Here is a 13,730-nt window from a genome sequence, read left to right as displayed (position 1 = left end):
AACGGTCAAGTCGAACGGGCCAATGGTCTCATTATGAGCGGCATCAAACCCAGACTAGTGCGATCCCTCAAGGAATCTGACACGCACTGGGTAGAGGAGCTTGACTCTGTACTCTGGGGGCTGCGGACCATGCCGAATCGCACTACCGGATTCACACCATTTTATATGGTATACGGCGCAGAGGCAATACTGCCATGCGACATAATCCATGACTCACCTCGAGTGCGCATGTACGAAGAAAGAGAAGCCGAGCTTGATCGGCAGGACAGCTTGGATGCATTGGAAGAGGAGCGCGACGTGACAAAAGCTCGTTCCGCATTCTATCAACAGCAGGCTCGAAGATACCAAAGCAGAGAAGTACGTGCCAAAACCTACAACGTTGGCGAACTAGTTCTACGCCTGCCAAACAAGAAAAAAGATAAATTAAAGCCCAAATGGGAGGGGCCCTTCATTATCGACCAAGTACTGACCGGCGGAGCATACCGTCTACGAAACGCATCGGATAACCGACTCGAGCCGAACCCATGGAACGCAGCACGCCTACGAAGGTTCTACGCCTAGCGCCGGACTCCATGTTCGTTTCCTTCCTCCGTCCCTTTGTTTTATTTTTTATTTTTTATTTTTTGGCAGTCCGGAATTTTGTTCCTTCTCCCTACCCCTTTTCTAACAAGACCTTAGGGGCTTGCCTGTGCATTGTTCGCACATACCCGGCGCGCTACCTGCGCTCATAATACCTGGGGGCTTCTTTACCAAAGAAGCTTATATAAAACGGGCCTCATGCCCAAAACATGTGTGATGCTTCTGCATGAACCTTTTATACACCATTATATGCATCGATATGACTTAAGTTTTGGCCAAGCTGGGTTGCCTGGCTCCTGTGCTTACCCCTACGTTCTTGTTCGTTCGGCTAGGTGGTAAAGGGAGCACCTCTGCGATTGTTACTGCCGGGTCAGCCGGATGTGTACCTCAGACTGGATGAAGCCGAAAGCTAGCGTTCTTAAGGGAATATTCGGTCGGTGAACTAAAAGATGAGCTTTCGTATTTATTCATTTGCCCCCAAATGCTTTCCTGCTCTTTCTGGCAGTTCGGACATGCACTTTAGGGCATGCCTCCCAGGGAAAGGAACCCCTAACGGAACTATTCTCCCTGGAAGATGTTTCTTACTAACCATGTAATATAACATAACTAGTTGGGCACTTGTCTGCTAAAGCACGTATGACCCCTACTCCTTGTCTCCATGCATGCCCCGGTTCTTACATAATCGAGAGGGTATTCGGACACACTCCGGACTATAGGCTCTAGAGGTCGAAGCGAAAAGGTCCGCAATGACAAACGATCTACAATCCGGCTAGAAGGCATTTTTATGTCATTTTTACAGAGTCATTCCGACTCGGCATATTCTGCTTCAATACCATCCAACAGACGGTCTAATTTACAGTCCTATTGGGAATACTTTGCAGCCAGCTCCACCTGGACATATGCTAAGCTGACTGGGATCTCCTTTCCGTCCGGACCTATAGGGCCGACCTCGGCCATGTGGTTTGGGTCAGCCTTCGTGTACCGAGTCTTCACCATGGCCCAGGCCTCCCTGGCACCTTGACGGCAAGCCGATATCTTCCACAACCGGAAGCGCTGTCGCACTCCCTCCAGCTTCTTTGTAAGCTCCTCAAGGCCTTCGGGCACGGAGAGGGATGGCCACATAGCCTGGATGACGCTTTGCATTGCCTGCCGAACTCGTTTGTGTAGTTGCAACAGCTCGGGAAGAAGGTCTCCCGTTGAACCAGGCATTCGACCCGTCAGCAGACCTACAAACATGGCTCTGTTAATTGACTTCCTCGCCGAATTCTTTTTTTGAAGATTCGTTCAAGCACTTACTAAATATGCCGCGTCGAAGTCGCCGATTCTCCTTCACGGTAGAAGACAGCTGAATGCGAACGTCTTTCAGTTCCTCGCCCAGCTGGGTATTGGCGTCTTGAAGCTTGTTCTTCTCTTGCCTCACCCTTGTCAGCACGCTCTCGCCAACCTTTAGTTGGCGTAGGAGTTGTTGCCTGTCCGGATTTACTCTGACCTCATCTGCATTATTATTGTCAGGGTTGCACGCCTGCCGCATTACAAAACGGAAGTATCTTTCGAAGTATATACTACCTGCGGGCGTCCCTGTGACATTTTCTGAAGCGGCCAATGCGGCCTCGAGCTGGGCCTTGCACTCTTCGAGCTCCTGGGACAATTGCGTATTCTTCTTTGTAAGACACTGCATAGCACATGATCCTTCAACAGTTATCTTCACTGTTTCAAGTCTCGGGGGCTACTAATATATATAACCTTCAATTCTACTAACATGTATGTCTTTCACATACTGCTCCGTGGCTCTGGCTAGACCATCTTGAGCAGCACGGAGATACGCATCTCTCGTATTAAAGGCGTCCAACGCCTTTGGGGAAAAACACGCGTCACGAAGAATAGTCCGGCGACGCCTGTGGTTTAGGGCACTCTCCACCTCGGAATTGGTGGCAGATAGCCCGTTGGCTCCCTCTGTCGGAGGAGCGCCCGAGGCGCGTCCCGTGTCCGCCTCCGCTTCCGGACCCGGCCTCGAACCTTGGCCGGCAGACATAGTCCAGCGGGCCCTCTTCTTTCTAAGAAAATCATGAGCATTAGTAAGACTCAAGGGCATAAACCCTAGGCGTTAAATTCGCACGCCATACCATTGCGCCGGAATCTCGATCTGGTCTGCACTTCTTTTTGACCCGCCTGGCTTCAACGGCCCTTGTTGGCTGCCCACCGTGGGCTCGGCCTTCCGCCTCAAGGATTTACCCTGTGAAACGCCGTTAGTACACGGCATGCAAGATAAAGCATGAGAATACGTGGACTTCGATCTTAGTCACCTTGGAAGCTGGAAGTAGTCCGGGATAGTCGGCCGTTATGGCCACCAAGGAGTCATCCTTGCTCAATTGATGAAATACTCCCTCAATCAACTCCACGCATAGGTCTGGATCTTCTTGGGAGTCCGGATCGAGGGACCGCTCCGGGTCCTCGGGTTGAGGAGCAGGGCTGTTTATTTCCTTCACAGCCTCGCGCAGCTCCTGCGTCTAAACATTATTAGTCTAAGTACTCAACTATGGGAATTTCAAAAACGGATAGACAAGTGAAAGTGTCCGCTCACCCAACTAGGAGGATTGTACATGGAGAATCCGCCTTCCGGGTTGATACGGAGGAATTCTTCCTCTTCCCCCTTGTACAAAGCGGATAAGATTTTCGTTAAAGTGGCGGCCGAATCCGGCCCCTTGCGACCGCACCGGGTAGCGTCATCCTCCCCGTTGAAATCCCACATGGGTTGACCTCTGTATTGAAGCGGCTGCACCCCTCGCGTAATGCATATTGCCATGACCTTGATCATGGTCAGTCCAGAATGAGCCAATAACCTTATCCGGCCCATCAGGTACAGGACGTCCCTGTCAGCTTCCCTCTGAGGGTTCCGCGGGCGCAAACTCAGGCGCTTCTTCAACGGGGCGTTATTGAACTCGGGGAGGCCGATCCGTACAGGGTCCGGCAGGGAGACGTCATCTATATAAAACCATTCCGGGGGCTAGTCTTCGGACGCCCTCTTTGGGGTGCCGGATAGATATCCGGTCCCGGTGATGCGCCATAGTTCGGCTCCGCCCACCTGATAAACAGACCCCTCCTGAGAACGGGGCAGAAGGCAAAACAACCTCTTCCACAGCGCGAAATGGGCTTCAACATCCAAGAACAGCTGGCAGAGGGCCACGAAGCCCGCGATGTGCAAAATGGAGGCAGGCGTGAGGTTATGTAGCTGGAGGCCGTAGAACTCTAGCAACCCTCGGAGAAACGGATGAATCGGAAACCCTAGTCCTCTCATCAAATAAGGGACTAAACATACCCGCTCTCCTTGAGAGGGATTGGGAACACTCTCTGCCTGCTCTCCGTCGTTATAAGCAGCAATCCCGGCTCGAACTGGGACCATATATGCTGGGGGGAGAAGCCCCTTGGACTGAAGCACAACTAACTCGCTATACGGGATGGAACACCGCCCCCAATCTCCGGGCCGAGGGCTGGAGGCGCGAGAGGAGGAGCGGCACTGACTGGCCATGGTGGAATGGATCTCTGTCAGGGACGCTTTGATGAAGACTCGCGGAGGGAAGATGGTGCGAGTTGGATCTAAATCCGCGTCTCCTTTATGGGCGGTTCATTAACGCAACCAGGGGGTAAGTGAAAATAAAATCCCCTGGCTTTTCGCATTCGTTTGACGCGTGGAAGATGGTCATTATGGGGCACAGAAGCCGAGGAGGACGGCACGCACTAGAAGCCGGACACTATTCGACGGATACAGGGAATTTGGAGGAGAACCCGCCTTGCAATGTCGAAGACAACTTGCGCGCCGGACTCGACGTCATTGAAGCCTGGTTCGGGGGCTACTGAGGGAGTCCTGGATTAGGGGGTGTCTGGATGGCCGGACTATGACCTTTTGCTGGACTCTCGGACTATGAAGATACAAGATTGAAGACTCCGTCCCGTGTCCGGATGGGACTTTCCTTGGCGTGGAAGGCAAGCTTGGCGATACGATATGAAGATCTCCTCCCATTGTAACCGACTCTGTGTAACCCTAGCCCTCTCCCGCGTCTATATAAACCGGAGAGTTTTAGTCCGTAGGACGAACAACAATCATACCATAGGCTAGATTCTAGGGTTTAGCCACTCCGATCTCGTGGTAGATCTACTCTTGTACTACCCATATCATCAATATTAATCAAGCAGGAGTAGGGTTTTACATCCATCGAGAGGGCCCGAACCTGGGTAAAAACATCGTGTCCCTTGTCTCCTGTTACCATCCGCCTAGACGCACAGTTTGGGACCCCCTACCCGAGATCCGCCGGTTTTGACACCGACAGGCGCCATTTGTCCGGTGGTTGTTTAACTTGGGTCAGAGTAAAGACTTGCAGATATTCAATAACACTGCTCTGTGTTCTTCTTGCCACCTCCTCCGCCTCCAAAGGTAGCTCTCCCTCTCGCAGTTTATTCCGATTAGACCACCAGAACCACCAAAAAGTAAGAACATGTAGGCGCTTTTTAACATCTAGACCCCATAGAAAGTCTAGCATCACATGCACGGACGTAATCTCCTCCAACTGCATTCCCTCTTTCTCCATAGCCAGATCCCTCCACACTCCCTTCACTGTCTTACATTTTATGAATAGGTGAGCTCCATCCTCATCAGCCAACCCATAGAAGAGGCATTTGGTATCCTGGATATGAATTCCTCTGCGTGCGACGTTTGTCCGAAGAGCAAGAGATTCGTGCTTCACTCTCCACGTAAACATCTGAATATTTTTGGGACAAGGTAGACGCCAGATACGCTTCCAGGAATCATCAGCAGTTCGGTCTAGGCACCCCAAGCTGTTGTCACTCCCTCCTACTCCTCCGTCGCTGGTTGACTGTTCGAGTTGCATGTGGAGTTTGTAGGCACTCTTAACTGAGTGGATCCCCTTGCTATCATACTGCCAGGCCACAAAGTCGGGGACTCCATCCCGAAGAGGAATCTGGAGAATGTACTTCACATCATCGGGCCAGAAGGTGTCACGCACCAGTTGTTCATCCCAGGCTTCGGTGATTGGGTTGATAAGATCGCTAACCCACTCCAGGAGACTTGAGCCGCGCGGGGTAATGACGCATCTAGACCAAGGCCTTGGAATCCAGGGATCGGACCAGATCCGAACACTTGTACCATCGCCAATCCTCCATATATAGCCCTGCCGAAACAGAGTTAGTCCATGCAGAAAACTACGCCAGGCATAGGAGATCCCCTCTCTTGGCACCGCCTCCAAAATATTTCTGTTTGGAAAGTAGCGGGCTTGCAGAACTCTAGCACATAGTGACTCCAGGTTCTGGATGATACTCCCAACTTGTCTAGACAAAATTGCAAGGTTAAAACCGTGCATGTCACGAAACCCGAGGCTTCCCAATGCTTTAGGCTTAATCAGTTTCTTCCAACTGATCCAGTGTGTGACATGTTCCTTGTCCTGTTGGCTCCACCAGTAGTTCCCAATCAGCGAGCTAAGCTCCTCGCAGAAAGATTTGGTCAAGTAAAAGCATGACATGGCGAAAGTGGGGATGGCCTGAGCAACCATTGTGACCAGCGTCTCCTTCCCCGACTTGGGAATAAGCCTTTCCTTCCAACCATACACCCGCCCAGCCAAAGCCCCTTTCACGAAGGCAAACGCTTTCTTTCTAGATCTCCCAACATGAACAGGAAGGACCAAGTACTTCTCATTCCAAGATTCACACTGGATCTGTAGTGCATTCTTCACCTCCACCTTCGTTGCCTCCCTAGTGTTAGGACTAAACATAATGGCCGATTTCTCCAGGTTAATGCACTGCCCAGAACAACATTCATATAGATCAAGGATTTGGTGCAGCTCCCTGGCTTCCTCCTGCTTCGCTTTAAGCAACATCACCGAATCATCTGCAAACAAAAGATGTGACAGACTGGGAGCATTGTGGCAGATTTTGACTCCAGATATTCTCCCTACTTGCTCAGCATCATTCAACAGCGCCGAGAGCCCTTCTGCACAAATAACAAAGAGGTACGGTGAAATCGGATCTCCTTGACGAAGACCCTGTGTAGGTGAGAATTGCTCTGTCAATGAACCATTCACCTTAATCTGGTAGCGAACCGAGGTCACGCAATGCAACACCAAATCGATCCACATCGGCCCAAACCCAAGTTTGTTTAGCATAGCTCGAAGTAACTCCCACTGTACCCTACATAAGCCTTACTCATGTCTGCCTTAACTGCAGCAATACCTTCCTTTCCTTGTTTCTTGTTCAACAAGTAGTGTGAAACTTCATAGGCAATGAGAACATTATCCGTAATGAGCTGCCCCGGCACAAACACACTTTGGTTTTGAGAGATGATATCCGGCAGAATCAATTTGAGTCTGTTCGCAATCACTTTCGAGACCAGTTTATAAATCACATTGCATAGGCTGATCGGACGCAAGTCCTTAATTCTGCTTGGACTCTTGACCTTGGGGATAAGCACCACAACCGTGTCATTCCACCCCTCCGGCATCATGCCACCATTGAGCACTGAGAGCACCTCATCTATAACCTTCTCCCCCATGAAATGCCAATGCTTCTTATACACCACAGATGGCATCCCATCCGACCCAGGTGCCTTTAGGTCACCAATATGATCCAGAGCCGCCTTAACTTCTTCTCTGGATACCTCAGCTTCCAGTATTCCTCTCATAGCATTAGTTACTTTCGGCTGCACCTTATCAATAAGCTCCGGCAATCTCAAACAGCTGGAAGAAGTAAACAGGTTCTGGAAATAGGATCGCACATAGTTATTAAGATCTTCTCCTTCCTTCACCTCTCCACCATCTTCCTTTCTCAGCTTTTTTATCCTATTAGCTTTCCGTTTTGCAGAGGCCACCGCCATGAAGTACTTGGTGCTCTTGTTGTCGTCCCGTAGCCAGGAAACATGAGAGTGTTGTTTTGCCTTGGTGTTCTTCTTACATTCCAACTCCTCTACGAGGCACCGCAACCTTCCTTCCTCCCTTATTTTTGCTTCCGACACCGGCGCCCTCATGCATTTTTCCAACTCTCTACGAGCCTTCCTGAGTCTCTCCTCTAGTTCCCCTGCCACCTCCTTCCCCCAGATTCTCATCCTGCCCGCCACATTCTGCATGGCAGAGACCACGTCGCCCGAACCCAGCATGCAGCCTTGTTCACATGCCCCTTGGATCTCAGCACTACATCCTTCCTCCCGGAGCCACCAAGCCTCAAAACGAAAGCCACGATCACCTCCAGGCTCTCTTTTATTTTCTCATTTAGTGCATACTATAACTGGCCTGTGATCGGAGTGACGAGGGGCTCCATTCTGCATGGTGAATTCGGGGAACCATCCACACCACGCAGCGTTGGCTGTTGTTCGATCAAGTCGCTCACAAATGTAAGTGTCGACTTCCTTACTATGATTTTGCCATGTGAACTTGTCACCTTCATAGCCGAGGTCACTGAGCTCGCAAGCCTCGAGAGCTCCTCTGAAATTATCCATGTACCGTTGTGCTCGAACTACACCTCCAATCTTCTCGTCACTGATGAGGATCTCATTGAAATCTCCCAGGCACAGTCACGGACGACCAGGTTGGTGTTGCTGTCCCAACAAGCGCATCATCCTCCATGTCTCCACCTTCTTCTTCATCTCCGACTCACCATACACCCCCGTTATCCGCCACACCCTTCCATCAACCTCAGTCACATCTACGTCCACATGCCTTCTACCAAACGATCTCAGTTTTACGTCCACCCCTCTCCTCCAAAACAGCACCACACCCCTACTCCTCCCCACCGGGTTCCATGCAATCATATGCGTCAAACCCAGCATCCACCGGAATTGCTCTAACTCCTTCTCCGTTAGTTTCATATCCGCCAAAAATAGCACGTCGGGGTCCTTCATTCTCCCCATCTCGAGGAGGCTACGAACTGCTGGGTCGTTCCCAAGCCCCCGGCAGTTCCATCCGATGAGTTTCATTGATCTCGGCGGGGCTGCACCTGCAGCCCGGCCGTTGTATTTTCAGGTGTTGCCTTGTCACTCTCCTCCACCACCATGCCTGCCTCCTTCCTTCCTTCCTCCAACCTGCCCCTCTTCTCCGTCTTCGCTTCCTCATCGGTATCACCCTCCTCCCCCAGCCTCCCTCTTTTCTGTCCCAGCACATCTTTTTTCTCCTTGCGGCCTTCAACAGAAGACCTATCCCGGCCCTTCTTTTTGTAGCGTTTGCCACTATAATTTTTGCTCTTCACATCATTCACTCCACCAGAATCCTTCCTCCTCTCCTCCACACTTCCATTCTCATTTCCCGAACCCACAAGTGGGTCACCACCAAGCTGTAATTGCTTCCGGCTCCCCTTCGCTTTAGGTTCAGAGGGACCCTTAGTAGGGCTGGTGACCTCTTCACCCTTCTCCCCCTTCTCATCTTCTCCTCCACCGGATCGTGAATCACTTTTTCTCCAAGACAGGCTGTCACTACCACTTCCAGGCCTCCCTCCCGAGCGACTATAGCCATAGTTGCGAGAACCACTCCCACTCCTACCTCCACTCCTCCATGGCCTCTCCTCAACAAAGCCCCTTCGGTGCATCAGATCAGCCCGAAGCCATCTCCCAAACTGGGCCTTCTCACCCTTTTTTAGCTTTACAGTGCAATCTTTCTCCCCATGGCCGATCCTCCCACAAGTGTAGCAAAAGTCCGGGAGATACTCATACTCGAACCGGCACCAGCCTCCGTCTTCCTCCTCCCCATCACTCCTCATGGCTTCTATCTCCTTCCCCTCCGCATTCTCCCTCCCTTCCCCCTCATCCAACGTAAAGCCTCTCATAATGGGTTTATCAATCTTCATCCTTATCTTCACGCGCAAAAACCTCCCAATAGCACTGCCATCCGCCCCAGTATCCGCCTCCACAAATTCCCCCACAATATTGCCAATATCCTCTGCAGACTCCTCGTTCATCATGCCTAGGGGGAGATTGTAAACCCTAATCCAAATTGGGATGTTGTTGAACATATAGTCCTCCGGTCTCTTTCTAGGCACGTAATCCTCCACCACCACGAGGTCCTTATCAAACATCCAGGGCCCATCCTCCAAAGCCTTCCTCTTCCCAGATTCTTGGTGGAACGTGAACACGAACTGGTTAACGCCTATCTCCTTGCAGTTGATCCCTTTGATAGGACACCACACCTTGCCTAGGGAGAGCGAGATTGCATCAGGATGCGCCATCTTCTCCGACATGACTTTGCCAACAGCTTGCACCTCCATCATCTTCCCCTTCTCCTTCACTGAGAGTCTAATCTTGACACCTTTCTTCTCCTCCTTCGAGAGCTTCAGCCCCCGCAACATCCCCTCCACCCCTTCCATTAGAGCCCCCAAAAACTCCTCCTAGGGTTTACAGGTGGTTTACGACCGCGCGCCCTAGGGAGCACGCGGAAGGCCTATGGTGGGAGGGACAGGAATTGGAACAAAACAACCGGTCACCGGAGTGAACAGGACGGGGAACCGACAGTTGGGCGGCGGCGGCTTCCTGGAACCCTAGTAGACGGGCACCCAGATCATGATCGCCTCCTCAATCGCCCCGCAATCACCGGACAGGACGCGAACCGTCACCACGTGGGATGGACTGACAAAAGAGATGCCTTCCTTCTTCCCAAGATGAAAGAGGGCATGGCCGCATGGACATCCTAGCGCACTCGTCTTGGCGCGGCGGGAGGTTTTCTTCTTTTTCCCGGCTCTCCACCGTTGAGCTTGCCTAGCTGTCCAGGCATGCAGCACCGGAAGAGGGGAGGCATGCATAAGGATGGTGATAGTGGGGAGTATCATATATTATATAGAGAAAAATTTACTATAGGTCATTAAACTTTAGCCGGTTGACAGTTTAGTACCACTACTTCAAAATACCCGAACTACGGTCCGCGTACTTGCACACAGGGTTCACTCTGGTACATTTATACGATTTCGTCTACGTGTTTGCTGACTTGGCTGAGTCAGCGGACGTCGGCTCGCTTTGACCACCACCTGGTCGTGCCTAGGGTGAATACTAGTCTATCCTGCGGGTTTTTGTAAAAACGCCGGACAAAGCGACCAGGTACTGGCGTTTTTACAAAAAAAATGGATGGACTAGTATTCACCCCTGAATGGACTAGTATTCACCATCGACGTCATGCGGGAGCGCGTCGAGTTCCTCTGATCCCTCGGCCTCGGCCCCGACGACCTCGCCGCCTACCCGCTCGCCCTCGGCTGCAGCGTCCGCAAGAACATGGTCCCCGTCCTCGACTACCTCGGCAAGATCGGCGTCCGCCGCGACGATCTCCCGCACCTGCTCCGCCGCTACCCGCAGGTGCTCCATGCCAGCATCATCGTCGACCTCGCACCCATCGTCAAGTACCTCTAGGGGATGGAGGTCAAGCCCGGTGAAGTGCCGCGTGTGCTCGAGCGCTACCCGGAGCTCCTCGGCTTCAAGCTCGAGGGCACCATGAGCACCTCTGTAGCCTACCTCGTCGGCATCGGCGTCGCCAGGCGGCAGATCGGTGATGTCATCATGTGTTTCCCTGAGGTGCTGGGCATGCGGGTGGGGAAGATCATTAAGCCTATCGTCGAACACCTTCAAGGCATTGGCCTGCAGAGGCTGGCCGTTGCAAGAATGATCGAGAAGAAGCCGTATGTCCTTGGGTTTGGGTTGGAGGAAAGGGTCAAGCCTAACATTGAGGCACTTCTGGAGTTTGGGGTCAGGAAGGAGGCGCTACATCCATTGTGACACAGTACCCTGATGTTCTTGCAGTTGAGCTGCGAGAGAAGCTTGTTGAGCAGTAGAGCTTGTTTGAGTCCAGCATTTTGGTCAGCGGTGATGATTTCAGAAGAGTCATCGAGAGGATGCCACAAGCCATTAGCCTTGGGCGAGTTGCGGTTCTAAAGAACGTCAACTTCCTCACAGGCCGTGGCTTCTTGCTGTCTCAGGTGAGCAAGATGGTCGTGGGGTGCCCCCAATTGCTCGCACTGAACATGGATATAATGAAGATGAACTTCGAGTACTTTAAGAATGAAATGGAGAGGGATTTGGAGGAGCTGGTTGAGTTCCCGACGTTCTTTACATATGGCCTCGAATCCATTATAATATATCGGCATGAGATTGTGGCTAAAAAGGGGTTCACATGCTCTCTCACATGGCTGCTCAACTACTCTGATGCAAAATTCGATCAGCGTATGAAGTATGACACGATCGGAGTTGAAGAAATGGAGATGATAATTCCTTTGACAAAGATAGGTTTGTGGATCAAGTACAAGATGAGGATGATGAGGATATGGAAGAGGATAGTGATTATGATGAGACTGACGATGAGTTCATCGAATGATATCCTTCCCAGTTCGTAGTAACCACTATCAACTGTTAGCTGACAAACTTGCATTTATGTCTTCAGCTTGATGCTTTGTTGTATATGATGCAGCAGTCACTAGATTGTCATTTTTATGGATGTGATTGATACGTCTCCAACGTATCTACTTTTCCAAACACTTTTGCCCTTGTTTCAACTCTAACTTGCATGATTTGAATGGAACTAACCCGGACTGACGATGTTTTCAGCGGAATTGTCATGGTGTTATTTTTGTGCAGAAATAAAAGTTCTCGGAATGACCTGAAACTTCACGGAGAATATTTTTGGAATAAATAAAAAATACTAGCGAAAGAATCAACACCAGGGGCCCACACCCTGTCCACGAGGGTGGGGGCGCGCCCCTGCCTCGTGGGCCCCCTGAGGCTCCACCGACCTCAACTCCAACTCTATATATTCATGTTCGGGGAGAAAAAGAATCAGATAGAAGGATTCATCGCGTTTTACGATACGGAGTCACCGCCAAGCCCTAATCTCTCTCGAGAGGGCTGATCTGGAGTCCGTCCGGGGCTCTGAAGAGGGGAATCCATCGCCGTCGTCATCATTAACCATCCTCCATCACCAATTTCATGATGTTCACCGCCATGCGTGAGTAATTCCATCGTAGGCTTGTTGGACGGTGATGGGTTGGATGAGATTTATCATGTAATCGAGTTAGTTTTGTTAGGGTTTGATCCCTAGTATCAATTATGTTCTGAGATTGATGTTGCTATGACTTTGCTATGCTTAATGCTTGTCACTAGGGCCCGAGTGCCATGATTTCAGATCTGAACCCATTATGTTTTCATGAATATATGTGAGTTCTTGATTCTATCTTGCAAGTCTCAATAGTCACCTACTATGTATTATGATCCGGTAACCCCGAAGTGACAATAACCGGGACCACTCCTAGTGATGACCGTAGTTTGAGGAGTTCATGTATTCACTGAGTGTTAATGCTTTGGTCCGGTACTCTATTAAAAGCATACCTTAATATCCCTTAGTTTCCAATAGGACCCCATTGTCACGGGAGGGTAGGACAAAATATGTCATGCAAGTTCTTTCCATAAGCACGTATGACTATATTCGGAATACATGCCTACATTACATTGATGAATTGGAGCTAGTTCTGTGTCACCCTATGTTATAACTGTTGCATGAGGAATCGCATCCGACATAATTATCCATCACTGATCCAATGCCTACGAGCTTTTCACATATTGATCTTTGCTTAGTTCCTTTTCCGTTGCCACTGTTACAATTACTACAAAACCGGTATTGTTACCTTTGCCATCGTTACCGTTACTTCCATACTACTTTGCTACTAAATACTTTGCTGCAGATAATAAGTTTTGCAGGTGTGGTTGAATTGATAACTCAACTGCTAATACTTGAGAATATTCTTTGGCTCCCCTTGTGTCGAATCAATAAATTTGGGTTGAATACTCTACCCTAAAAAACTGTTGCGATCGCCTATACTTGTGGGTTATCAAGCTATTTTCTACCACCCTTGCTGGGGAGCATAGCTCTATTCTTTGAGTCACTTGGGATTTATATCTGCTGATCACTATGAGGAACTTGAAAGACGAAAAAACCAAGATTTATCCCTCAACTACGAGGGGAGGTAAAAACCTGCCATCTAGCTCTGCACTTGATTCACCTTCTGTTATGAGTAAACTTGTGACACCTACTCCTGCTATTGATTCTGCTATGTCGCATGTTATTGATGATGCCACTTCTGCTTTGCATGATACTTATGATGAAACTACTTCTATGCTTGATAATACTATGCCA

General features: G+C 50.2%; 1 pseudogene; it reads left to right on the top strand.

The window, feature by feature from the left end:
- The first annotated feature begins 10,332 nt into the window (after positions 1–10,332).
- On the top strand, positions 10,333–11,918 carry LOC123082707 (transcription termination factor MTERF4, chloroplastic-like; annotated as a pseudogene).
- Positions 11,919–13,730: the final 1,812 nt, after the last annotated feature.

This window comes from Triticum aestivum, chromosome 1B (genome assembly GCF_018294505.1).
Source record: "Triticum aestivum cultivar Chinese Spring chromosome 1B, IWGSC CS RefSeq v2.1, whole genome shotgun sequence".
NCBI classification, from domain to species: domain Eukaryota; kingdom Viridiplantae; phylum Streptophyta; class Magnoliopsida; order Poales; family Poaceae; genus Triticum; species Triticum aestivum.
The sequence above is the reverse complement of the archived record's forward strand: the minus strand, read 5'-3'. Positions and strand labels throughout refer to the sequence as shown.